The following is a 24,124-nucleotide window of genomic DNA, read 5'->3' on the forward strand; positions in this document are numbered from 1 at the left end:
GGAAGCTAAGAAACAACTCGCTCTGCACAGTGCTCTTACAGCCTAGTGGGAACATCTCTTCCAAAGGCCTGTGAAACGCAGTTTCTTTGCAGGCCTGATCTGGCTGAAGTAGGACTTCTGCTCTGGGTGTGCTACTTTGCCCTAGAGCTGAAAGGCACAACGTGCAGGCTTCTTTCCAAAGGGCGAGTTGGGCCCCACAGCATCTTGCTTCCAGCTCTTTGGGAAGCTAAGAAACAACTCGCTCTGCACAGTGCTCTTACAGCCTACCGGGAACATGTCTTCCAAAGGCCTGTGAAACGCAGTTTCTTTGCAGGCCTGATCTGGCTGAAGTAGCACTTCTGCTCTGGGTGTGCTACTTTGCCCTAGAGCTGAAAGGCACAACGTGCAGGCTTCTTTCCAAAGGGCGAGTTGGGCCCCACAGCATCTTGCTTCCAGCTCTTTGGGAAGCTAAGAAACAACTCGCTCTGCACAGTGCTCTTACAGCCTAGTGGGAACATCTCTTCCAAAGGCCTGTGAAACGCAGTTTCTTTGCAGGCCTGATCTGGCTGAAGTAGCACTTCTGCTCTGGGTGTGCTACTTTGCCCTAGAGCTGAAAGGCACAACGTGCAGGCTTCTTTCCAAAGGGCGAGTTGGGCCCCACAGCATCTTGCTTCCAGCTCTTTGGGAAGCTAAGAAACAACTCGCTCTGCACAGTGCTCTTACAGCCTACCGGGAACATCTCTTCCAAAGGCCTGTGAAACGCAGTTTCTTTGCAGGCCTGATCTGGCTGAAGTAGCACTTCTGCTCTGGGTGTGCTACTTTGCCCTAGAGCTGAAAGGCACAACGTGCAGGCTTCTTTCCAAAGGGCAAGTTGGGCCCCACAGCATCTTGCTTCCAGCTCTTTGGGAAGCTAAGAAACAACTCGCTCTGCACAGTGCTCTTACAGCCTAGTGGGAACATCTCTTCCAAAGGCCTGTGAAACGCAGTTTCTTTGCAGGCCTGATCTGGCTGAAGTAGGACTTCTGCTCTGGGTGTGCTACTTTGCCCTAGAGCTGAAAGGCACAATGTGCAGGCTTCTTTCCAAAGGGCGAGTTGGGCCCCACAGCATCTTGCTTCCAGCTCTTTGGGAAGCTAAGAAACAACTCGCTCTGCACAGTGCTCTTACAGCCTACCGGGAACATGTCTTCCAAAGGCCTGTGAAACGCAGTTTCTTTGCAGTCCTGATCTGGCTGAAGTAGCACTTCTGCTCTGGGTGTGCTACTTTGCCCTAGAGCTGAAAGGCACAACGTGCAGGCTTCTTTCCAAAGGGCGAGTTGGGCCCCACAGCATCTTGCTTCCAGCTCTTTGGGAAGCTAAGAAACAACTCGCTCTGAACAGTGCTCTTACAGCCTAGTGGGAACATCTCTTCCAAAGGCCTGTGAAACGCAGTTTCTTTGCAGGCCTGATCTGGCTGAAGTAGCACTTCTGCTCTGGGTGTGCTACTTTGCCCTAGAGCTGAAAGGCACAACGTGCAGGCTTCTTTCCAAAGGGCGAGTTGGGCCCCACAGCATCTTGCTTCCAGCTCTTTGGGAAGCTAAGAAACAACTCGCTCTGCACAGTGCTCTTACAGCCTAGTGGGAACATCTCTTCCAAAGGCCTGTGAAACGCAGTTTCTTTGCAGGCCTGATCTGGCTGAAGTAGCACTTCTGCTCTGGGTGTGCTACTTTGCCCTAGAGCTGAAAGGCACAACGTGCAGGCTTCTTTCCAAAGGGCGAGTTGGGCCCCACAGCATCTTGCTTCCAGCTCTTTGGGAAGCTAAGAAACAACTCGCTCTGCACAGTGCTCTTACATCCTACGGGGAACATCTCTTCCAATGGCCTGTGAAACGCAGTTTCTTTGCAGGCCTGATCTGGCTGAAGTAGCACTTCTGCTCTGGGTGTGCTACTTTGCCCTAGAGCTGAAAGGCACAACGTGCAGGCTTCTTTCCAAAGGGCGAGTTGGGCCCCACAGCATCTTGCTTCCAGCTCTTTGGGAAGCTAAGAAACAACTCGCTCTGCACAGTGCTCTTACAGCCTACCGGGAACATCTCTTCCAAAGGCCTGTGAAACGCAGTTTCTTTGCAGGCCTGATCTGGCTGAAGTAGCACTTCTGCTCTGGGTGTGCTACTTTGCCCTAGAGCTGAAAGGCACAACGTGCAGGCTTCTTTCCAAAGGGCGAGTTGGGCCCCACAGCATCTTGCTTCCAGCTCTTTGGGAAGCTAACAAACAACTCGCTCTGAACAGTGCTCTCACAGCCTAGTGGGAACATCTCTTCCAAAGGCCTGTGAAACGCAGTTTCTTTGCAGGCCTGATCTGGCTGAAGTAGCACTTCTGCTCTGGGTGTGCTACATTGCCCTAGAGCTGAAAGGCACAACGTGCAGGCTTCTTTCCAAAGGGCGAGTTGGGCCCCACAGAATCTTGCTTCCAGCTCTTTGGGAAGCTAAGAAACAACTCGCTCTGCACAGTGCTCTTACAGCCTAGTGGGAACATCTCTTCCAAAGGCCTGTGAAACGCAGTTTCTTTGCAGGCCTGATCTGGCTGAAGTAGCACTTCTGCTCTGGGTGTGCTACTTTGCCCTAGAGCTGAAAGGCACAACGTGCAGGCTTCTTTCCAAAGGGCGAGTTGGGCCCCACAGCATCTTGCTTCCAGCTCTTTGGGAAGCTAAGAAACAACTCGCTCTGCACAGTGCTCTTACAGCCTACGGGGAACATCACTTCCAAAGGCCTGTGAAACGCAGTTTCTTTGCAGGCCTGATCTGGCTGAAGTAGCACTTCTGCTCTGGGTGTGCTACTTTGCCCTAGAGCTGAAAGGCACAACGTGCAGGCTTCTTTCCAAAGGGCGAGTTGGGCCCCACAGCATCTTGCTTCCAGCTCTTTGGGAAGCTAAGAAACAACTCGCTCTGCACAGTGCTCTTACAGCCTAGTGGGAACATCTCTTCCAAAGGCCTGTGAAACGCAGTTTCTTTGCAGGCCTGATCTGGCTGAAGTAGCACTTCTGCTCTGGGTGTGCTACTTTGCCCTAGAGCTGAAAGGCACAACGTGCAGGCTTCTTTCCAAAGGGCGAGTTGGGCCCCACAGCATCTTGCTTCCAGCTCTTTGGGAAGCTAAGAAACAACTCGCTCTGCACAGTGCTCTTACAGCCTACCGGGAACATGTCTTCCAAAGGCCTGTGAAACGCAGTTTCTTTGCAGGCCTGATCTGGCTGAAGTAGCACTTCTGCTCTGGGTGTGCTACTTTGCCCTAGAGCTGAAAGGCACAACGTGCAGGCTTCTTTCCAAAGGGCGAGATGGGCCCCACAGCATCTTGCTTCCAGCTCTTTGGGAAGCTAAGAAACAACTCGCTCTGCACAGTGCTCTTACAGCCTAGTGGGAACATCTCTTCCAACGGCCTGTGAAACGCAGTTTCTTTGCAGGCCTGATCTGGCTGAAGTAGGACTTCTGCTCTGGGTGTGCTACTTTGCCCTAGAGCTGAAAGGCACAACGTGCAGGCTTCTTTCCAAAGGGCGAGTTGGGCCCCACAGCATCTTGCTTCCAGCTCTTTGGGAAGCTAAGAAACAACTCGCTCTGAACAGTGCTCTTACAGCCTAGTGGGAACATCTCTTCCAAAGGCCTGTGAAACGCAGTTTCTTTGCAGGCCTGATCTGGCTGAAGTAGGACTTCTGCTCTGGGTGTGCTACTTTGCCCTAGAGCTGAAAGGCACAACGTGCAGGCTTCTTTCCAAAGGGCGAGTTGGGCCCCACAGCATCTTGCTTCCAGCTCTTTGGGAAGCTAAGAAACAACTCGCTCTGCACAGTGCTCTTACATCCTACGGGGAACATCTCTTCCAATGGCCTGTGAAACGCAGTTTCTTTGCAGGCCTGATCTGGCTGAAGTAGGACTTCTGCTCTGGGTGTGCTACTTTGCCCTAGAGCTGAAAGGCACAACGTGCAGGCTTCTTTCCAAAGGGCGAGTTGGGCCCCACAGCATCTTGCTTCCAGCTCTTTGGGAAGCTAAGAAACAACTCGCTCTGCACAGTGCTCTTACAGCCTACCGGGAACATCTCTTCCAAAGGCCTGTGAAACGCAGTTTCTTTGCAGGCCTGATCTGGCTGAAGTAGGACTTCTGCTCTGGGTGTGCTACTTTGCCCTAGAGCTGAAAGGCACAACGTGCAGGCTTCTTTCCAAAGGGCGAGTTGGGCCCCACAGCATCTTGCTTCCAGCTCTTTGGGAAGCTAAGAAACAACTCGCTCTGCACAGTGCTCTTACAGCCTAGTGGGAACATCTCTTCCAAAGGCCTGTGAAACGCAGTTTCTTTGCAGGCCTGATCTGGCTGAAGTAGGACTTCTGCTCTGGGTGTGCTACTTTGCCCTAGAGCTGAAAGGCACAACGTGCAGGCTTCTTTCCAAAGGGCGAGTTGGGCCCCACAGCATCTTGCTTCCAGCTCTTTGGGAAGCTAAGAAACAACTCGCTCTGCACAGTGCTCTTACAGCCTACCGGGAACATGTCTTCCAAAGGCCTGTGAAACGCAGTTTCTTTGCAGGCCTGATCTGGCTGAAGTAGCACTTCTGCTCTGGGTGTGCTACTTTGCCCTAGAGCTGAAAGGCACAACGTGCAGGCTTCTTTCCAAAGGGCGAGTTGGGCCCCACAGCATCTTGCTTCCAGCTCTTTGGGAAGCTAAGAAACAACTCGCTCTGCACAGTGCTCTTACAGCCTAGTGGGAACATCTCTTCCAAAGGCCTGTGAAACGCAGTTTCTTTGCAGGCCTGATCTGGCTGAAGTAGCACTTCTGCTCTGGGTGTGCTACTTTGCCCTAGAGCTGAAAGGCACAACGTGCAGGCTTCTTTCCAAAGGGCGAGTTGGGCCCCACAGCATCTTGCTTCCAGCTCTTTGGGAAGCTAAGAAACAACTCGCTCTGCACAGTGCTCTTACAGCCTACCGGGAACATCTCTTCCAAAGGCCTGTGAAACGCAGTTTCTTTGCAGGCCTGATCTGGCTGAAGTAGCACTTCTGCTCTGGGTGTGCTACTTTGCCCTAGAGCTGAAAGGCACAACGTGCAGGCTTCTTTCCAAAGGGCAAGTTGGGCCCCACAGCATCTTGCTTCCAGCTCTTTGGGAAGCTAAGAAACAACTCGCTCTGCACAGTGCTCTTACAGCCTAGTGGGAACATCTCTTCCAAAGGCCTGTGAAACGCAGTTTCTTTGCAGGCCTGATCTGGCTGAAGTAGGACTTCTGCTCTGGGTGTGCTACTTTGCCCTAGAGCTGAAAGGCACAATGTGCAGGATTCTTTCCAAAGGGCGAGTTGGGCCCCACAGCATCTTGCTTCCAGCTCTTTGGGAAGCTAAGAAACAACTCGCTCTGCACAGTGCTCTTACAGCCTACCGGGAACATGTCTTCCAAAGGCCTGTGAAACGCAGTTTCTTTGCAGTCCTGATCTGGCTGAAGTAGCACTTCTGCTCTGGGTGTGCTACTTTGCCCTAGAGCTGAAAGGCACAACGTGCAGGCTTCTTTCCAAAGGGCGAGTTGGGCCCCACAGCATCTTGCTTCCAGCTCTTTGGGAAGCTAAGAAACAACTCGCTCTGAACAGTGCTCTTACAGCCTAGTGGGAACATCTCTTCCAAAGGCCTGTGAAACGCAGTTTCTTTGCAGGCCTGATCTGGCTGAAGTAGCACTTCTGCTCTGGGTGTGCTACTTTGCCCTAGAGCTGAAAGGCACAACGTGCAGGCTTCTTTCCAAAGGGCGAGTTGGGCCCCACAGCATCTTGCTTCCAGCTCTTTGGGAAGCTAAGAAACAACTCGCTCTGCACAGTGCTCTTACAGCCTAGTGGGAACATCTCTTCCAAAGGCCTGTGAAACGCAGTTTCTTTGCAGGCCTGATCTGGCTGTAGTAGCACTTCTGCTCTGGGTGTGCTACTTTGCCCTAGAGCTGAAAGGCACAACGTGCAGGCTTCTTTCCAAAGGGCGAGTTGGGCCCCACAGCATCTTGCTTCCAGCTCTTTGGGAAGCTAAGAAACAACTCGCTCTGCACAGTGCTCTTACATCCTACGGGGAACATCTCTTCCAATGGCCTGTGAAACGCAGTTTCTTTGCAGGCCTGATCTGGCTGAAGTAGCACTTCTGCTCTGGGTGTGCTACTTTGCCCTAGAGCTGAAAGGCACAACGTGCAGGCTTCTTTCCAAAGGGCGAGTTGGGCCCCACAGCATCTTGCTTCCAGCTCTTTGGGAAGCTAAGAAACAACTCGCTCTGCACAGTGCTCTTACAGCCTACCGGGAACATCTCTTCCAAAGGCCTGTGAAACGCAGTTTCTTTGCAGGCCTGATCTGGCTGAAGTAGCACTTCTGCTCTGGGTGTGCTACTTTGCCCTAGAGCTGAAAGGCACAACGTGCAGGCTTCTTTCCAAAGGGCGAGATGGGCCCCACAGCATCTTGCTTCCAGCTCTTTGGGAAGCTAAGAAACAACTCGCTCTGCACAGTGCTCTTACAGCCTAGTGGGAACATCTCTTCCAACGGCCTGTGAAACGCAGTTTCTTTGCAGGCCTGATCTGGCTGAAGTAGGACTTCTGCTCTGGGTGTGCTACTTTGCCCTAGAGCTGAAAGGCACAACGTGCAGGCTTCTTTCCAAAGGGCGAGTTGGGCCCCACAGCATCTTGCTTCCAGCTCTTTGGGAAGCTAAGAAACAACTCGCTCTGAACAGTGCTCTTACAGCCTAGTGGGAACATCTCTTCCAAAGGCCTGTGAAACGCAGTTTCTTTGCAGGCCTGATCTGGCTGAAGTAGGACTTCTGCTCTGGGTGTGCTACTTTGCCCTAGAGCTGAAAGGCACAACGTGCAGGCTTCTTTCCAAAGGGCGAGTTGGGCCCCACAGCATCTTGCTTCCAGCTCTTTGGGAAGCTAAGAAACAACTCGCTCTGCACAGTGCTCTTACATCCTACGGGGAACATCTCTTCCAATGGCCTGTGAAACGCAGTTTCTTTGCAGGCCTGATCTGGCTGAAGTAGGACTTCTGCTCTGGGTGTGCTACTTTGCCCTAGAGCTGAAAGGCACAACGTGCAGGCTTCTTTCCAAAGGGCGAGTTGGGCCCCACAGCATCTTGCTTCCAGCTCTTTGGGAAGCTAAGAAACAACTCGCTCTGCACAGTGCTCTTACAGCCTACCGGGAACATCTCTTCCAAAGGCCTGTGAAACGCAGTTTCTTTGCAGGCCTGATCTGGCTGAAGTAGGACTTCTGCTCTGGGTGTGCTACTTTGCCCTAGAGCTGAAAGGCACAACGTGCAGGCTTCTTTCCAAAGGGCGAGTTGGGCCCCACAGCATCTTGCTTCCAGCTCTTTGGGAAGCTAAGAAACAACTCGCTCTGCACAGTGCTCTTACAGCCTAGTGGGAACATCTCTTCCAAAGGCCTGTGAAACGCAGTTTCTTTGCAGGCCTGATCTGGCTGAAGTAGGACTTCTGCTCTGGGTGTGCTACTTTGCCCTAGAGCTGAAAGGCACAACGTGCAGGCTTCTTTCCAAAGGGCGAGTTGGGCCCCACAGCATCTTGCTTCCAGCTATTTGGGAAGCTAAGAAACAACTCGCTCTGAACAGTGCTCTTACAGCCTAGTGGGAACATCTCTTCCAAAGGCCTGTGAAACGCAGTTTCTTTGAAGGCCTGATCTGGCTGAAGTAGCACTTCTGCTCTGGGTGTGCTACTTTGCCCTAGAGCTGAAAGGCACAACGTGCAGGCTTCTTTCCAAAGGGCGAGTTGGGCCCCACAGCATCTTGCTTCCAGCTCTTTGGGAAGCTAAGAAACAACTCGCTCTGCACAGTGCTCTTACAGCCTAGTGGGAACATCTCTTCCAAAGGCCTGTGAAACGCAGTTTCTTTGCAGGCCTGATCTGGCTGAAGTAGGACTTCTGCTCTGGGTGTGCTACTTTGCCCTAGAGCTGAAAGGCACAACGTGCAGGCTTCTTTCCAAAGGGCGAGTTGGGCCCCACAGCATCTTGCTTCCAGCTCTTTGGGAAGCTAAGAAACAACTCGCTCTGCACAGTGCTCTTACATCCTAGTGGGAACATCTCTTCCAACGGCCTGTGAAACGCAGTTTCTTTGCAGGCCTGATCTGGCTGAAGTAGGACTTCCGCTCTGGGTGTGCTACTTTGCCCTAGAGCTGAAAGGCACAACGTGCAGGCTTCTTTCCAAAGGGCGAGTTGGGCCCCACAGCATCTTGCTTCCAGCTCTTTGGGAAGCTAAGAAACAACTCGCTCTGCACAGTGCTCTTACAGCCTACCGGGAACATGTCTTCCAAAGGCCTGTGAAACGCAGTTTCTTTGCAGGCCTGATCTGGCTGAAGTAGGACTTCTGCTCTGGGTGTGCTACTTTGCCCTAGAGCTGAAAGGCACAACGTGCAGGCTTCTTTCCAAAGGGCGAGTTGGGCCCCACAGCATCTTGCTTCCAGCTCTTTGGGAAGCTAAGAAACAACTCGCTCTGCACAGTGCTCTTACAGCCTACCGAGAACATGTCTTCCAAAGGCCTGTGAAACGCAGTTTCTTTGCAGGCCTGATCTGGCTGAAGTAGCACTTCTGCTCTGGGTGTGCTACTTTGCCCTAGAGCTGAAAGGCACAACGTGCAGGCTTCTTTCCAAAGGGCGAGTTGGACCCCACAGCATCTTGCTTCCAGCTCTTTGGGAAGCTAAGAAACAACTCGCTCTGCACAGTGCTCTTACAGCCTAGTGGGAACATCTCTTCCAACGGCCTGTGAAACGCAGTTTCTTTGCAGGCCTGATCTGGCTGAAGTAGGACTTCTGCTCTGGGTGTGCTACTTTGCCCTAGAGCTGAAAGGCACAACGTGCAGGCTTCTTTCCAAAGGGCGAGTTGGGCCCCACAGCATCTTGCTTCCAGCTCTTTGGGAAGCTAGGAAACAACTCGCTCTGAACAGTGCTCTTACAGCCTAGTGGGAACATCTCTTCCAAAGGCCTGTGAAACGCAGTTTCTTTGCAGGCCTGATCTGGCTGAAGTAGCACTTCTGCTCTGGGTGTGCTACTTTGCCCTAGAGCTGAAAGGCACAACGTGCAGGCTTCTTTCCAAAGGGCGAGTTGGGCCCCACAGCATCTTGCTTCCAGCTCTTTGGGAAGCTAAGAAACAACTCGCTCTGCTCAGTGCTCTTACAGCCTAGTGGGAACATCTCTTCCAAAGGCCTGTGAAACGCAATTTCTTTGCAGGCCTGATCTGGCTGAAGTAGGACTTCTGCACTGGGTGTGCTACTTTGCCCTAGAGCTGAAAGGCACAACGTGCAGGCTTCTTTCCAAAGGGCGAGTTGGGCCCCACAGCATCTTGCTTCCAGCTCTTTGGGAAGCTAAGAAACAACTCGCTCTGCACAGTGCTCTTACAGCCTACCGGGAACATGTCTTCCAAAGGCCTGTGAAACGCAGTTTCTTTGCAGGCCTGATCTGGCTGAAGTAGCACTTCTGCTCTGGGTGTGCTACTTTGCCCTAGAGCTGAAAGGCACAACGTGCAGGCTTCTTTCCAAAGGGCGAGTTGGGCCCCACAGCATCTTGCTTCCAGCTCTTTGGGAAGCTAAGAAACAACTCGCTCTGCACAGTGCTCTTACATCCTAAGGGGAACATCTCTTCCAAAGGCCTGTGAAACGCAGTTTCTTTGCAGGCCTGATCTGGCTGAAGTAGCACTTCTGCTCTGGGTGTGCTACTTTGCCCTAGAGCTGAAAGGCACAACGTGCAGGCTTCTTTCCAAAGGGCGAGTTGGGCCCCACAGCATCTTGCTTCCTGCTCTTTGGGAAGCTAAGAAACAACTCGCTCTGCACAGTGCTCTTACAGCCTAGTTGGAACATCTCTTCCAAAGGCCTGTGAAACGCAGTTTCTTTGCAGGCCTGATCTGGCTGAAGTAGGACTTCTGCTCTGGGTGTACTACTTTGCCCTAGAGCTGAAAGGCACAACGTGCAGGCTTCTTTCCAAAGGGCGAGTTGGGCCCCACAGCATCTTGCTTCCAGCTCTTTGGGAAGCTAAGAAACAACTCGCTCTGCACAGTGCTCTTACAGCCTAGTGGGAACATCTCTTCCAAAGGCCTGTGAAACGCAGTTTCTTTGCAGGCCTGATCTGGCTGAAGTAGGACTTCTGCTCTGGGTGTGCTACTTTGCCCTAGAGCTGAAAGGCACAACGTGCATGCTTCTTTCCAAAGGGCGAGTTGGGCCCCACAGCATCTTGCTTCCAGCTCTTTGGGAAGGTAAGAAACAACTCGCTCTGCACAGTGCTCTTACAGCCTACCGGGAACTTGTCTTCCAAAGGCCTGTGAAACGCAGTTTCTTTGCAGGCCTGATCTGGCTGAAGTAGGACTTCTGCTCTGGGTGTGCTACTTTGCCCTAGAGCTGAAAGGCACAACGTGCAGGCTTCTTTCCAAAGGGCGAGTTGGGCCCCACAGCATCTTGCTTCCAGCTCTTTGGGAAGCTAAGAAACAACTCGCTCTGCACAGTGCTCTTACAGCCTACCGGGAACATGTCTTCCAAAGGCCTGTGAAACGCAGTTTCTTTGCAGGCCTGATCTGGCTGAAGTAGCACTTCTGCTCTGGGTGTGCTACTTTGCCCTAGAGCTGAAAGGCACAACGTGCAGGCTTCTTTCCAAAGGGCGAGTTGGGCCCCACAGCATCTTGCTTCCAGCTCTTTGGGAAGCTAAGAAACAACTCGCTCTGCACAGTGCTCTTACAGCCTAGTGGGAACATCTCTTCCAAAGGCCTGTGAAACGCAGTTTCTCTGCAGGCCTGATCAGGCTGAAGTAGGACTTCTGCTCTGGGTGTGCTACTTTGCCCTAGAGCTGAAAGGCACAACGTGCAGGCTTCTTTCCAAAGGGCGAGTTGGGCCCCACAGCATCTTGCTTCCAGCTCTTTGGGAAGCTAAGAAACAACTCGCTCTGCACAGTGCTCTTACAGCCTAGTGGGAACATCTCTTCCAAAGGCCTGTGAAACGCAGTTTCTTTGCAGGCCTGATCTGGCTGAAGTAGGACTTCTGCTCTGGGTGTGCTACTTTGCCCTAGAGCTGAAAGGCACAACGTGCAGGCTTCTTTCCAAAGGGCGAGTTGGGCCCCACAGCATCTTGCTTCCAGCTCTTTGGGAAGCTAAGAAACAACTCGCTCTGCACAGTGCTCTTACAGCCTAGTGGGAACATCTCTTCCAAAGGCCTGTGAAACGCAGTTTCTTTGCAGGCCTGATCTGGCTGAAGTAGGACTTCTGCTCTGGGTGTGCTACTTTGCCCTAGAGCTGAAAGGCACAACGTGCAGGCTTCTTTCCAAAGGGCGAGTTGGGCCCCACAGCATCTTGCTTCCAGCTCTTTGGGAAGCTAAGAAACAACTCGCTCTGCACAGTGCTCTTACAGCCTACCGGGAACATGTCTTCCAAAGGCCTGTGAAACGCAGTTTCTTTGCAGGCCTGATCTGGCTGAAGTAGCACTTCTGCTCTGGGTGTGCTACTTTGCCCTAGAGCTGAAAGGCACAACGTGCAGGCTTCTTTCCAAAGGGCGAGTTGGGCCCCACAGCATCTTGCTTCCAGCTCTTTGGGAAGCTAAGAAACAACTCGCTCTGCACAGTGCTCTTACAGCCAAGTGGGAACATCTCTTCCAAAGGCCTGTGAAACGCAGTTTCTTTGCAGGCCTGATCTGGCTGAAGTAGCACTTCTGCTCTGGGTGTGCTACTTTGCCCTAGAGCTGAAAGGCACAACGTGCAGGCTTCTTTCCAAAGGGCGAGTTGGGCCCCACAGCATCTTGCTTCCAGCTCTTTGGGAAGCTAAGAAACAACTCGCTCTGAACAGTGCTCTCACAGCCTAGTGGGAACATCTCTTCCAAAGGCCTGTGAAACGCAGTTTCTTTGCAGGCCTGATCTGGCTGAAGTAGCACTTCTGCTCTGGGTGTGCTACTTTGCCCTAGAGCTGAAAGGCACAACGTGCAGGCTTCTTTCCAAAGGGCGAGTTGGGCCCCACAGCATCTTGCTTCCAGCTCTTTGGGAAGCTAAGAAACAACTCGCTCTGCACAGTGCTCTTACAGCCTAGTGGGAACATCTCTTCCAAAGGCCTGTGAAACGCAGTTTCTTTGCAGGCCTGATCTGGCTGAAGTAGGACTTCTGCTCTGGGTGTGCTACTTTGCCCTAGAGCTGAAAGGCACAACGTGCATGCTTCTTTCCAAAGGGCGAGTTGGGCCCCACAGCATCTTGCTTCCAGCTCTTTGGGAAGGTAAGAAACAACTCGCTCTGCACAGTGCTCTTACAGCCTACCGGGAACATGTCTTCCAAAGGCCTGTGAAACGCAGTTTCTTTGCAGGCCTGATCTGGCTGAAGTAGGACTTCTGCTCTGGGTGTGCTACTTTGCCCTAGAGCTGAAAGGCACAACGTGCAGGCTTCTTTCCAAAGGGCGAGTTGGGCCCCACAGCATCTTGCTTCCAGCTCTTTGGGAAGCTAAGAAACAACTCGCTCTGCACAGTGCTCTTACAGCCTACCGGGAACATGTCTTCCAAAGGCCTGTGAAACGCAGTTTCTTTGCAGGCCTGATCTGGCTGAAGTAGCACTTCTGCTCTGGGTGTGCTACTTTGCCCTAGAGCTGAAAGGCACAACGTGCAGGCTTCTTTCCAAAGGGCGAGTTGGGCCCCACAGCATCTTGCTTCCAGCTCTTTGGGAAGCTAAGAAACAACTCGCTCTGCACAGTGCTCTTACAGCCAAGTGGGAACATCTCTTCCAAAGGCCTGTGAAACGCAGTTTCTTTGCAGGCCTGATCTGGCTGAAGTAGCACTTCTGCTCTGGGTGTGCTACTTTGCCCTAGAGCTGAAAGGCACAACGTGCAGGCTTCTTTCCAAAGGGCGAGTTGGGCCCCACAGCATCTTGCTTCCAGCTCTTTGGGAAGCTAAGAAACAACTCGCTCTGAACAGTGCTCTCACAGCCTAGTGGGAACATCTCTTCCAAAGGCCTGTGAAACGCAGTTTCTTTGCAGGCCTGATCTGGCTGAAGTAGCACTTCTGCTCTGGGTGTGCTACTTTGCCCTAGAGCTGAAAGGCACAACGTGCAGGCTTCTTTCCAAAGGGCGAGTTGGGCCCCACAGCATCTTGCTTCCAGCTCTTTGGGAAGCTAAGAAACAACTCGCTCTGCACAGTGCTCTTACAGCCTAGTGGGAACATCTCTTCCAAAGGCCTGTGAAACGCAGTTTCTTTGCAGGCCTGATCTGGCTGAAGTAGGACTTCTGCTCTGGGTGTGCTACTTTGCCCTAGAGCTGAAAGGCACAACGTGCATGCTTCTTTCCAAAGGGCGAGTTGGGCCCCACAGCATCTTGCTTCCAGCTCTTTGGGAAGGTAAGAAACAACTCGCTCTGCACAGTGCTCTTACAGCCTACCGGGAACATGTCTTCCAAAGGCCTGTGAAACGCAGTTTCTTTGCAGGCCTGATCTGGCTGAAGTAGGACTTCTGCTCTGGGTGTGCTACTTTGCCCTAGAGCTGAAAGGCACAACGTGCAGGCTTCTTTCCAAAGGGCGAGTTGGGCCCCACAGCATCTTGCTTCCAGCTCTTTGGGAAGCTAAGAAACAACTCGCTCTGCACAGTGCTCTTACAGCCTAGTGGGAACATCTCTTCCAAAGGCCTGTGAAACGCAGTTTCTTTGCAGGCCTGATCTGGCTGAAGTAGGACTTCTGCTCTGGGTGTGCTACTTTGCCCTAGAGCTGAAAGGCACAACGTGCAGGCTTCTTTCCAAAGGGCGAGTTGGGCCCCACAGCATCTTGCTTCCAGCTCTTTGGGAAGCTAAGAAACAACTCGCTCTGCACAGTGCTCTTACAGCCTAGTGGGAACATCTCTTCCAAAGGCCTGTGAAACGCAGTTTCTTTGCAGGCCAGATCTGGCTGAAGTAGGACTTCTGCTCTGGGTGTGCTACTTTGCCCTAGAGCTGAAAGGCACAACGTGCAGGCTTCTTTCCAAAGGGCGAGTTGGGCCCCACAGCATCTTGCTTCCAGCTCTTTGGGAAGCTAAGAAACAACTCGCTCTGCACAGTGCTCTTACAGCCTAGTGGGAACATCTCTTCCAAAGGCGTGTGAAACGCAGTTTCTTTGCAGGCCAGATCTGGCTGAAGTAGGACTTCTGCTCTGGGTGTGCTACTTTGCCCTAGAGCTGAAAGGCACAACGTGCAGGCTTCTTTCCAAAGGGCGAGTTGGGCCCCACAGCATCTTGCTTCCAGCTCTTTGGGAAGCTAAGAAACAACTCGCTCTGCACAGTGCTCTTACAGCCTAGTGGGAACATCTCTTCCAAAGGCCTGTGAAACGCAGTTTCTTTGCAGGCCTGATCTGGCTGAAGTAGGACTTCTGCTCTGGGTGTGCTACTTTGCCCTAGAGCTGAAAGGCACAACGTGCAGGCTTCTTTCCAAAGGGCGAGTTGGGCCCCACAGCATCTTGCTTCCAGCTCTTTGGGAAGCTAAGAAACAACTCGCTCTGCACAGTGCTCTTACAGCCTAGTGGGAACATCTCTTCCAAAGGCCTGTGAAACGCAGTTTCTTTGCAGGCCTGATCTGGCTGAAGTAGCACTTCTGCTCTGGGTGTGCTACTTTGCCCTAGAGCTGAAAGGCACAACGTGCAGGCTTCTTTCCAAAGGGCGAGTTGGGCCCCACAGCATCTTGCTTCCAGCTCTTTGGGAAGCTAAGAAACAACTCGCTCTGCACAGTGCTCTTACAGCCTACCGGGAACATCTCTTCCAAAGGCCTGTGAAACGCAGTTTCTTTGCAGGCCTGATCTGGCTGAAGTAGCACTTCTGCTCTGGGTGTGCTACTTTGCCCTAGAGCTGAAAGGCACAACGTGCAGGCTTCTTTCCAAAGGGCGAGTTGGGCCCCACAGCATCTTGCTTCCAGCTCTTTGGGAAGCTAAGAAACAACTCGCTCTGCACAGTGCTCTTACAGCCAAGTGGGAACATCTCTTCCAAAGGCCTGTGAAACGCAGTTTCTTTGCAGGCCTGATCTGGCTGAAGTAGCACTTCTGCTCTGGGTGTGCTACTTTGCCCTAGAGCTGAAAGGCACAACGTGCAGGCTTCTTTCCAAAGGGCGAGTTGGGCCCCACAGCATCTTGCTTCCAGCTCTTTGGGAAGCTAAGAAACAACTCGCTCTGAACAGTGCTCTCACAGCCTAGTGGGAACATCTCTTCCAAAGGCCTGTGAAACGCAGTTTCTTTGCAGGCCTGATCTGGCTGAAGTAGCACTTCTGCTCTGGGTGTGCTACTTTGCCCTAGAGCTGAAAGGCACAACGTGCAGGCTTCTTTCCAAAGGGCGAGTTGGGCCCCACAGCATCTTGCTTCCAGCTCTTTGGGAAGCTAAGAAACAACTCGCTCTGCACAGTGCTCTTACAGCCTACCGGGAACATGTCTTCCAAAGGCCTGTGAAACGCAGTTTCTTTGCAGGCCTGATCTGGCTGAAGTAGGACTTCTGCTCTGGGTGTGCTACTTTGCCCTAGAGCTGAAAGGCACAACGTGCAGGCTTCTTTCCAAAGGGCGAGTTGGGCCCCACAGCATCTTGCTTCCAGCTCTTTGGGAAGCTAAGAAACAACTCGCTCTGCACAGTGCTCTTACAGCCTACCGGGAACATCTCTTCCAAAGGCCTGTGAAACGCAGTTTCTTTGCAGGCCTGATCTGGCTGAAGTAGCACTTCTGCTCTGGGTGTGCTACTTTGCCCTAGAGCTGAAAGGCACAACGTGCAGGCTTCTTTCCAAAGGGCGAGTTGGGCCCCACAGCATCTTGCTTCCAGCTCTTTGGGAAGCTAAGAAACAACTCGCTCTGCACAGTGCTCTTACAGCCAAGTGGGAACATCTCTTCCAAAGGCCTGTGAAACGCAGTTTCTTTGCAGGCCTGATCTGGCTGAAGTAGCACTTCTGCTCTGGGTGTGCTACTTTGCCCTAGAGCTGAAAGGCACAACGTGCAGGCTTCTTTCCAAAGGGCGAGTTGGGCCCCACAGCATCTTGCTTCCAGCTCTTTGGGAAGCTAAGAAACAACTCGCTCTGAACAGTGCTCTCACAGCCTAGTGGGAACATCTCTTCCAAAGGCCTGTGAAACGCAGTTTCTTTGCAGGCCTGATCTGGCTGAAGTAGCACTTCTGCTCTGGGTGTGCTACTTTGCCCTAGAGCTGAAAGGCACAACGTGCAGGCTTCTTTCCAAAGGGCGAGTTGGGCCCCACAGCATCTTGCTTCCAGCTCTTTGGGAAGCTAAGAAACAACTCGCTCTGAACAGTGCTCTTACAGCCTAGTGGGAACATCTCTTCCAAAGGCCTGTGAAACGCAGTTTCTTTGCAGGCCTGATCTGGCTGAAGTAGGACTTCTGCTCTGGGTGTGCTACTTTGCCCTAGAGCTGAAAGGCACAACGTGCATGCTTCTTTCCAAAGGGCGAGTTGGGCCCCACAGCATCTTGCTTCCAGCTCTTTGGGAAGCTAAGAAACAACTCGCTCTGCACAGTGCTCTTACAGCCTACCGGGAACATGTCTTCCAAAGGCCTGTGAAACGCAGTTTCTTTGCAGGCCTGATCTGGCTGAAGTAGCACTTCTGCTCTGGGTGTGCTACTTTGCCCTAGAGCTGAAAGGCACAACGTGCAGGCTTCTTTCCAAAGGGCGAGTTGGGCCCCACAGCATCTTGCTTCCAGCTCTTTGGGAAGCTAAGAAACAACTCGCTCTGCACAGTGCTCTTACAGCCTACCGGGAACATGTCTTCCAAAGGCCTGTGAAACGCAGTTTCTTTGCAGGCCTGATCTGGCTGAAGTAGCACTTCTGCTCTGGGTGTGCTACTTTGCCCTAGAGCTGAAAGGCACAACGTGCAGGCTTCTTTCCAAAGGGCGAGTTGGGCCCCACAGCATCTTGCTTCCAGCTCTTTGGGAAGCTAAGAAACAACTCGCTCTGCACAGTGCTCTTACAGCCTAGTGGGAACATCTCTTCCAAAGGCCTGTGAAACGCAGTTTCTCTGCAGGCCTGATCAGGCTGAAGTAGGACTTCTGCTCTGGGTGTGCTACTTTGCCCTAGAGCTGAAAGGCACAACGTGCAGGCTTCTTTCCAAAGGGCGAGTTGGGCCCCACAGCATCTTGCTTCCAGCTCTTTGGGAAGCTAAGAAACAACTCGCTCTGCACAGTGCTCTTACAGCCTATGGGGAACATCTCTTCCAAAGGACTGTGAAACGCAGTTTCTTTGCAGGCCTGATCTGGCTGAAGTAGGACTTCTGCTCTGGGTGTGCTACTTTGCCCTAGAGCTGAAAGGCACAACGTGCAGGCTTCTTTCCAAAGGGCGAGTTGGGCCCCACAGCATCTTGCTTCCAGCTCTTTGGGAAGCTAAGAAACAACTCGCTCTGCACAGTGCTCTTACAGCCTACCGGGAACATGTCTTCCAAAGGCCTGTGAAACGCAGTTTCTTTGCAGGCCTGATCTGGCTGAAGTAGGACTTCTGCTCTGGGTGTGCTACTTTGCCCTAGAGCTGAAAGGCACAACGTGCAGGCTTCTTTCCAAAGGGCGAGTTGGGCCCCACAGCATCTTGCTTCCAGCTCTTTGGGAAGCTAAGAAACAACTCGCTCTGCACAGTGCTCTTACAGCCAAGTGGGAACATCTCTTCCAAAGGCCTGTGAAACGCAGTTTCTTTGCAGGCCTGATCTGGCTGAAGTAGCACTTCTGCTCTGGGTGTGCTACTTTGCCCTAGAGCTGAAAGGCACAACGTGCAGGCTTCTTTCCAAAGGGCGAGTTGGGCCCCACAGCATCTTGCTTCCAGCTCTTTGGGAAGCTAAGAAACAACTCGCTCTGCACAGTGCTCTTACAGCCTACCGGGAACATGTCTTCCAAAGGCCTGTGAAACGCAGTTTCTTTGCAGGCCTGATCTGGCTGAAGTAGGACTTCTGCTCTGGGTGTGCTACTTTGCCCTAGAGCTGAAAGGCACAACGTGCAGGCTTCTTTCCAAAGGGCGAGTTGGGCCCCACAGCATCTTGCTTCCAGCTCTTTGGGAAGCTAAGAAACAACTCGCTCTGCACAGTGCTCTTACAGCCAAGTGGGAACATCTCTTCCAAAGGCCTGTGAAACGCAGTTTCTTTGCAGGCCTGATCTGGCTGAAGTAGCACTTCTGCTCTGGGTGTGCTACTTTGCCCTAGAGCTGAAAGGCACAACGTGCAGGCTTCTTTCCAAAGGGCGAGTTGGGCCCCACAGCATCTTGCTTCCAGCTCTTTGGGAAGCTAAGAAACAACTCGCTCTGAACAGTGCTCTGACAGCCTAGTGGGAACATCTCTTCCAAAGGCCTGTGAAACAGAGTTTCTTTGCAGGCCTGATCTGGCTGAAGTAGGACTTCTGCTCTGGGTGTGCTACTTTGCCCTAGAGCTGAAAGGCACAACGTGCAGGCTTCTTTCCAAAGGGCGAGTTGGGCCCCACAGCATCTTGCTTCCAGCTCTTTGGGAAGCTAAGAAACAACTCGCTCTGCACAGTGCTCTTGGAGCCTACCGGGAACATCTCTTCCAAAGGCCTGTGAAACGCAGTTTCTTTGCAGGCCTGATCTGGCTGAAGTAGCACTTCTGCTCTGGGTGTGCTACTTTGCCCTAGAGCTGAAAGGCACAACGTGCAGGCTTCTTTCCAAAGGGCGAGTTGGGCCCCACAGCATCTTGCTTCCAGCTCTTTGGGAAGCTAAGAAACAACTCGCTCTGCACAGTGCTCTTACAGCCTAGTGGGAACATCTCTTCCAACGGCCTGTGAAACGCAGTCTCTTTGCAGGCCTGATCTGGCTGAAGTAGGACTTCTGCTCTGGGTGTGCTACTTTGCCCTAGAGCTGAAAGGCACAACGTGCAGGCTTCTTTCCAAAGGGCGAGTTGGGCCCCACAGCATCTTGCTTCCAGCTCTTTGGGAAGCTAAGAAACAACTCGCTCTGAACAGTGCTCTTACAGCCTAGTGGGAACATCTCTTCCAAAGGCCTGTGAAACGCAGTTTCTTTTCAGGCCTGATCTGGCTGAAGTAGCACTTCTGCTCTGGGTGTGCTACTTTGCCCTAGAGCTGAAAGGCACAACGTGCAGGCTTCTTTCCAAAGGGCGAGTTGGGCCCCACAGCATCTTGCTTCCAGCTCTTTGGGAAGCTATGAAACAACTCGCTCTGCACAGTGCTCTTACAGCCTAGTGGGAACATCTCTTCCAAAGGCCTGTGAAACGCAGTTTCTTTGCAGGCCTGATCTGGCTGAAGTAGCACTTCTGCTCTGGGTGTGCTACTTTGCCCTAGAGCTGAAAGGCACAACGTGCAGTCTTCTTTCCAAAGGGCGAGTTGGGCCCCACAGCATCTTGCTTCCAGCTCTTTGGGAAGCTAAGAAACAACTCGCTCTGCACAGTGCTCTTACAGCCTACGGGGAACATCACTTCCAAAGGCCTGTGAAACGCAGTTTCTTTGCAGGCCTGATCTGGCTGAAGTAGGACTTCTGCTCTGGGTGTGCTACTTTGCCCTAGAGCTGAAAGGCACAACGTGCAGGCTTCTTTCCAAAGGGCGAGTTGGGCCCCACAGCATCTTGCTTCCAGCTCTTTGGGAAGCTAAGAAACAACTCGCTCTGCACAGTGCTCTTACAGCCTACCGGGAACATGTCTTCCAAAGGCCTGTGAAACGCAGTTTCTTTGCAGGCCTGATCTGGCTGAAGTAGCACTTCTGCTCTGGGTGTGCTACTTTGCCCTAGAGCTGAAAGGCACAACGTGCAGGCTTCTTTCCAAAGGGCGAGTTGGGCCCCACAGCATCTTGCTTCCAGCTCTTTGGGAAGCTAAGAAACAAATCGCTCTGCACAGTGCTCTTACAGCCTACCGGGAACATCTCTTCCAAAGGCCTGTGAAACGCAGTTTCTTTGCAGGCCTGATCTGGCTGAAGTAGCACTTCTGCTCTGGGTGTGCTACTTTGCCCTAGAGCTGAAAGGCACAACGTGCAGGCTTCTTTCCAAAGGGCAAGTTGGGCCCCACAGCATCTTGCTTCCAGCTCTTTGGGAAGCTAAGAAACAACTCGCTCTGCACAGTGCTCTTACAGCCTAGTGGGAACATCTCTTCCAAAGGCCTGTGAAACGCAGTTTCTTTGCAGGCCTGATCTGGCTGAAGTAGGACTTCTGCTCTGGGTGTGCTACTTTGCCCTAGAGCTGAAAGGCACAACGTGCAGGCTTCTTTCCAAAGGGCGAGTTGTGCCCCACAGCATCTTGCTTCCAGCTCTTTGGGAAGCTAAGAAACAACTCGCTCTGCACAGTGCTCTTACAGCCTACCGGGAACATGTCTTCCAAAGGCCTGTGAAACGCAGTTTCTTTGCAGGCCTGATCTGGCTGAAGTAGGACTTCTGCTCTGGGTGTGCTACTTTGCCCTAGAGCTGAAAGGCACAACGTGCAGGCTTCTTTCCAAAGGGCGAGTTGGGCCCCACAGCATCTTGCTTCCAGCTCTTTGGGAAGCTAAGAAACAACTCGCTCTGCACAGTGCTCTTACAGCCAAGTGGGAACATCTCTTCCAAAGGCCTGTGAAACGCAGTTTCTTTGCAGGCCTGATCTGGCTGAAGTAGCACTTCTGCTCTGGGTGTGCTACTTTGCCCTAGAGCTGAAAGGCACAACGTGCAGGCTTCTTTCCAAAGGGCGAGTTGGGCCCCACAGCATCTTGCTTCCAGCTCTTTGGGAAGCTAAGAAACAACTCGCTCTGAACAGTGCTCTCACAGCCTAGTGGGAACATCTCTTCCAAAGGCCTGTGAAACGCAGTTTCTTTGCAGGCCTGATCTGGCTGAAGTAGCACTTCTGCTCTGGGTGTGCTACTTTGCCCTAGAGCTGAAAGGCACAACGTGCAGGCTTCTTTCCAAAGGGCGAGTTGGGCCCCACAGCATCTTGCTTCCAGCTCTTTGGGAAGCTAAGAAACAACTCGCTCTGCACAGTGCTCTTGGAGCCTACCGGGAACATCTCTTCCAAAGGCCTGTGAAACGCAGTTTCTTTGCAGGCCTGATCTGGCTGAAGTAGGACTTCTGCTCTGGGTGTGCTACTTTGCCCTAGAGCTGAAAGGCACAACGTGCAGGCTTCTTTCCAAAGGGCGAGTTGGGCCCCACAGCATCTTGCTTCCAGCTCTTTGGGAAGCTAAGAAACAACTCGCTCTGCACAGTGCTCTTACAGCCTAGTGGGAACATCTCTTCCAACGGCCTGTGAAACGCAGTTTCTTTGCAGGCCTGATCTGGCTGAAGTAGCACTTCTGCTCTGGGTGTGCTACTTTGCCCTAGAGCTGAAAGGCACAACGTGCAGGCTTCTTTCCAAAGGGCGAGTTGGGCCCCACAGCATCTTGCTTCCAGCTCTTTGGGAAGCTAAGAAACAACTCGCTCTGCACAGTGCTCTTACAGCCTAGTGGGAACATCTCTTCCAAAGGCCTGTGAAACGCAGTTTCTTTGCAGGCCTGATCTGGCTGAAGTAGCACTTCTGCTCTGGGTGTGCTACTTTGCCCTAGAGCTGAAAGGCACAACGTGCAGGCTTCTTTCCAAAGGGCGAGTTGGGCCCCACAGCATCTTGCTTCCAGCTCTTTGGGAAGCTAAGAAACAACTCGCTCTGCACAGTGCTCTTACAGCCTAGTGGGAACATCTCTTCCAAAAGCCTGTGAAACACAGTTTCTTTGCAGGCCTGATCTGGCTGAAGTAGCACTTCTGCTCTGGGTGTGCTACTTTGCCCTAGAGCTGAAAGGCACAACGTGCAGGCTTCTTTCCAAAGGGCGAGTTGGGCCCCACAGCATCTTGCTTCCAGCTCTTTGGGAAGCTAAGAAACAACTCGCTCTGCACAGTGCTCTTACAGCCTATGGGGAACATCTCTTCCAAAGGCCTGTGAAACGCAGTTTCTTTGCAGGCCTGATCTGGCTGAAGTAGGACTTCTGCTCTGGGTGTGCTACTTTGCCCTAGAGCTGAAAGGCACAACGTGCAGGCTTCTTTCCAAAGGGCGAGTTGGGCCCCACAGCATCTTGCTTCCAGCTCTTTGGGAAGCTAAGAAACAACTCGCTCTGCACAGTGCTCTTACAGCCTACCGGGAACATGTCTTCCAAAGGCCTGTGAAACGCAGTTTCTTTTCAGGCCTGATCTGGCTGAAGTAGCACTTCTGCTCTGGGTGTGCTACTTTGCCCTAGAGCTGAAAGGCACAACGTGCAGGCTTCTTTCCAAAGGGCGAGTTGGGCCCCACAGCATCTTGCTTCCAGCTCTTTGGGAAGCTAAGAAACAACTCGCTCTGCACAGTGCTCTTACAGCCTACCGGGAACATCTCTTCCAAAGGCCTGTGAAACGCAGTTTCTTTGCAGGCCTGATCTGGCTGAAGTAGCACTTCTGCTCTGGGTGTGCTACTTTGCCCTAGAGCTGAAAGGCACAACGTGCAGGCTTCTTTCCAAAGGGCGAGTTGGGCCCCACAGCATCTTGCTTCCAGCTCTTTGGGAAGCTAAGAAACAACTCGCTCTGCACAGTGCTCTTACAGCCTAGTGGGAACATCTCTTCCAAAGGCCTGTGAAACGCAGTTTCTTTGCAGGCCTGATCTGGCTGAAGTAGCACTTCTGCTCTGGGTGTGCTACTTTGCCCTAGAGCTGAAAGGCACAACGTGCAGGCTTCTTTCCAAAGGGCGAGTTGGGCCCCACAGCATCTTGCTTCCAGCTCTTTGGGAAGCTAAGAAACAACTCGCTCTGCACAGTGCTCTTACAGCCTAGTGGGAACATCTCTTCCAACGGCCTGTGAAACGCAGTTTCTTTGCAGGCCTGATCTGGCTGAAGTAGGACTTCTGCTCTGGGTGTGCTACTTTGCCCTAGAGCTGAAAGGCACAACGTGCAGGCTTCTTTCCAAAAGGCGAGTTGGGCCCCACAGCATCTTGCTTCCAGCTCTTTGGGAAGCTAAGAAACAACTCGCTCTGAACAGTGCTCTCACAGCCTAGTGGGAACATGTCTTCCAAAGGCCTGTGAAACGCAGTTTCTTTGCAGGCCTGATCTGGCTGAAGTAGCACTTCTGCTCTGGGTGTGCTACTTTGCCCTAGAGCTGAAAGGCACAACGTGCAGGCTTCTTTCCAAAGGGCGAGTTGGGCCCCACAGCATCTTGCTTCCAGCTCTTTGGGAAGCTAAGAAACAACTCGCTCTGCACAGTGCTCTTACAGCCTAGTGGGAACATCTCTTCCAAAGGCCTGTGAAACGCAGTTTCTTTGCAGGCCTGATCTGGCTGAAGTAGCACTTCTGCTCTGGGTGTGCTACTTTGCCCTAGAGCTGAAAGGCACAACGTGCAGGCTTCTTTCCAAAGGGCGAGTTGGGCCCCACAGCATCTTGCTTCCAGCACTTTGGGAAGCTAAGAAACAACTCGCTCTGAACAGTACTCTTACAGCCTAGTGGGAACATCTCTTCCAACGGCCTGTGAAACGCAGTTTCTTTGCAGGCCTGATCTGGCTGAAGTAGGACTTCTGCTCTGGGTGTGCTACTTTGCCCTAGAGCTGAAAGGCACAACGTGCAGGCTTCTTTCCAAAGGGCGAGTTGGGCCCCACAGCATCTTGCTTCCAGCTCTTTGGGAAGCTAAGAAACAACTCGCTCTGCACAGTGCTCTTACAGCCTATGGGGAACATCTCTTCCAAAGGCCTGTGAAACGCAGTTTCTTTGCAGGCGTGATCTGGCTGAAGTAGGACTTCTGCTCTGGCTGTGCTACTTTGCCCTAGAGCTGAAAGGCACAACGTGCAGGCTTCTTTCCAAAGGGCGAGTTGGGCCCCACAGCATCTTGCTTCCAGCTCTTTGGGAAGCTAAGAAACAACTCGCTCTGCACAGTGCTCTTACAGCCTACCGGGAACATCTCTTCCAAAGGCCTGTGAAACGCAGTTTCTTTGCAGGCCTGATCTGGCTGAAGTAGCACTTCTGCTCTGGGTGTGCTACTTTGCCCTAGAGCTGAAAGGCACAACGTGCAGGCTTCTTTCCAAAGGGCGAGTTGGGCCCCACAGCATCTTGCTTCCAGCTCTTTGGGAAGCTAAGAAACAACTCGCTCTGCACAGTGCTCTTACAGCCTAGTGGGAACATCTCTTCCAACGGCCTGTGAAACGCAGTTTCTTTGCAGGCCTGATCTGGCTGAAGTAGGACTTCTGCTCTGGGTGTGCTACTTTGCCCTAGAGCTGAAAGGCACAACGTGCAGGCTTCTTTCCAAAAGGCGAGTTGGGCCCCACAGCATCTTGCTTCCAGCTCTTTGGGAAGCTAAGAAACAACTCGCTCTGAACAGTGCTC

Source organism: Equus caballus, chromosome 25 (assembly GCF_041296265.1).
Source record: "Equus caballus isolate H_3958 breed thoroughbred chromosome 25, TB-T2T, whole genome shotgun sequence".
NCBI classification, from domain to species: Eukaryota; Metazoa; Chordata; class Mammalia; order Perissodactyla; family Equidae; genus Equus; species Equus caballus.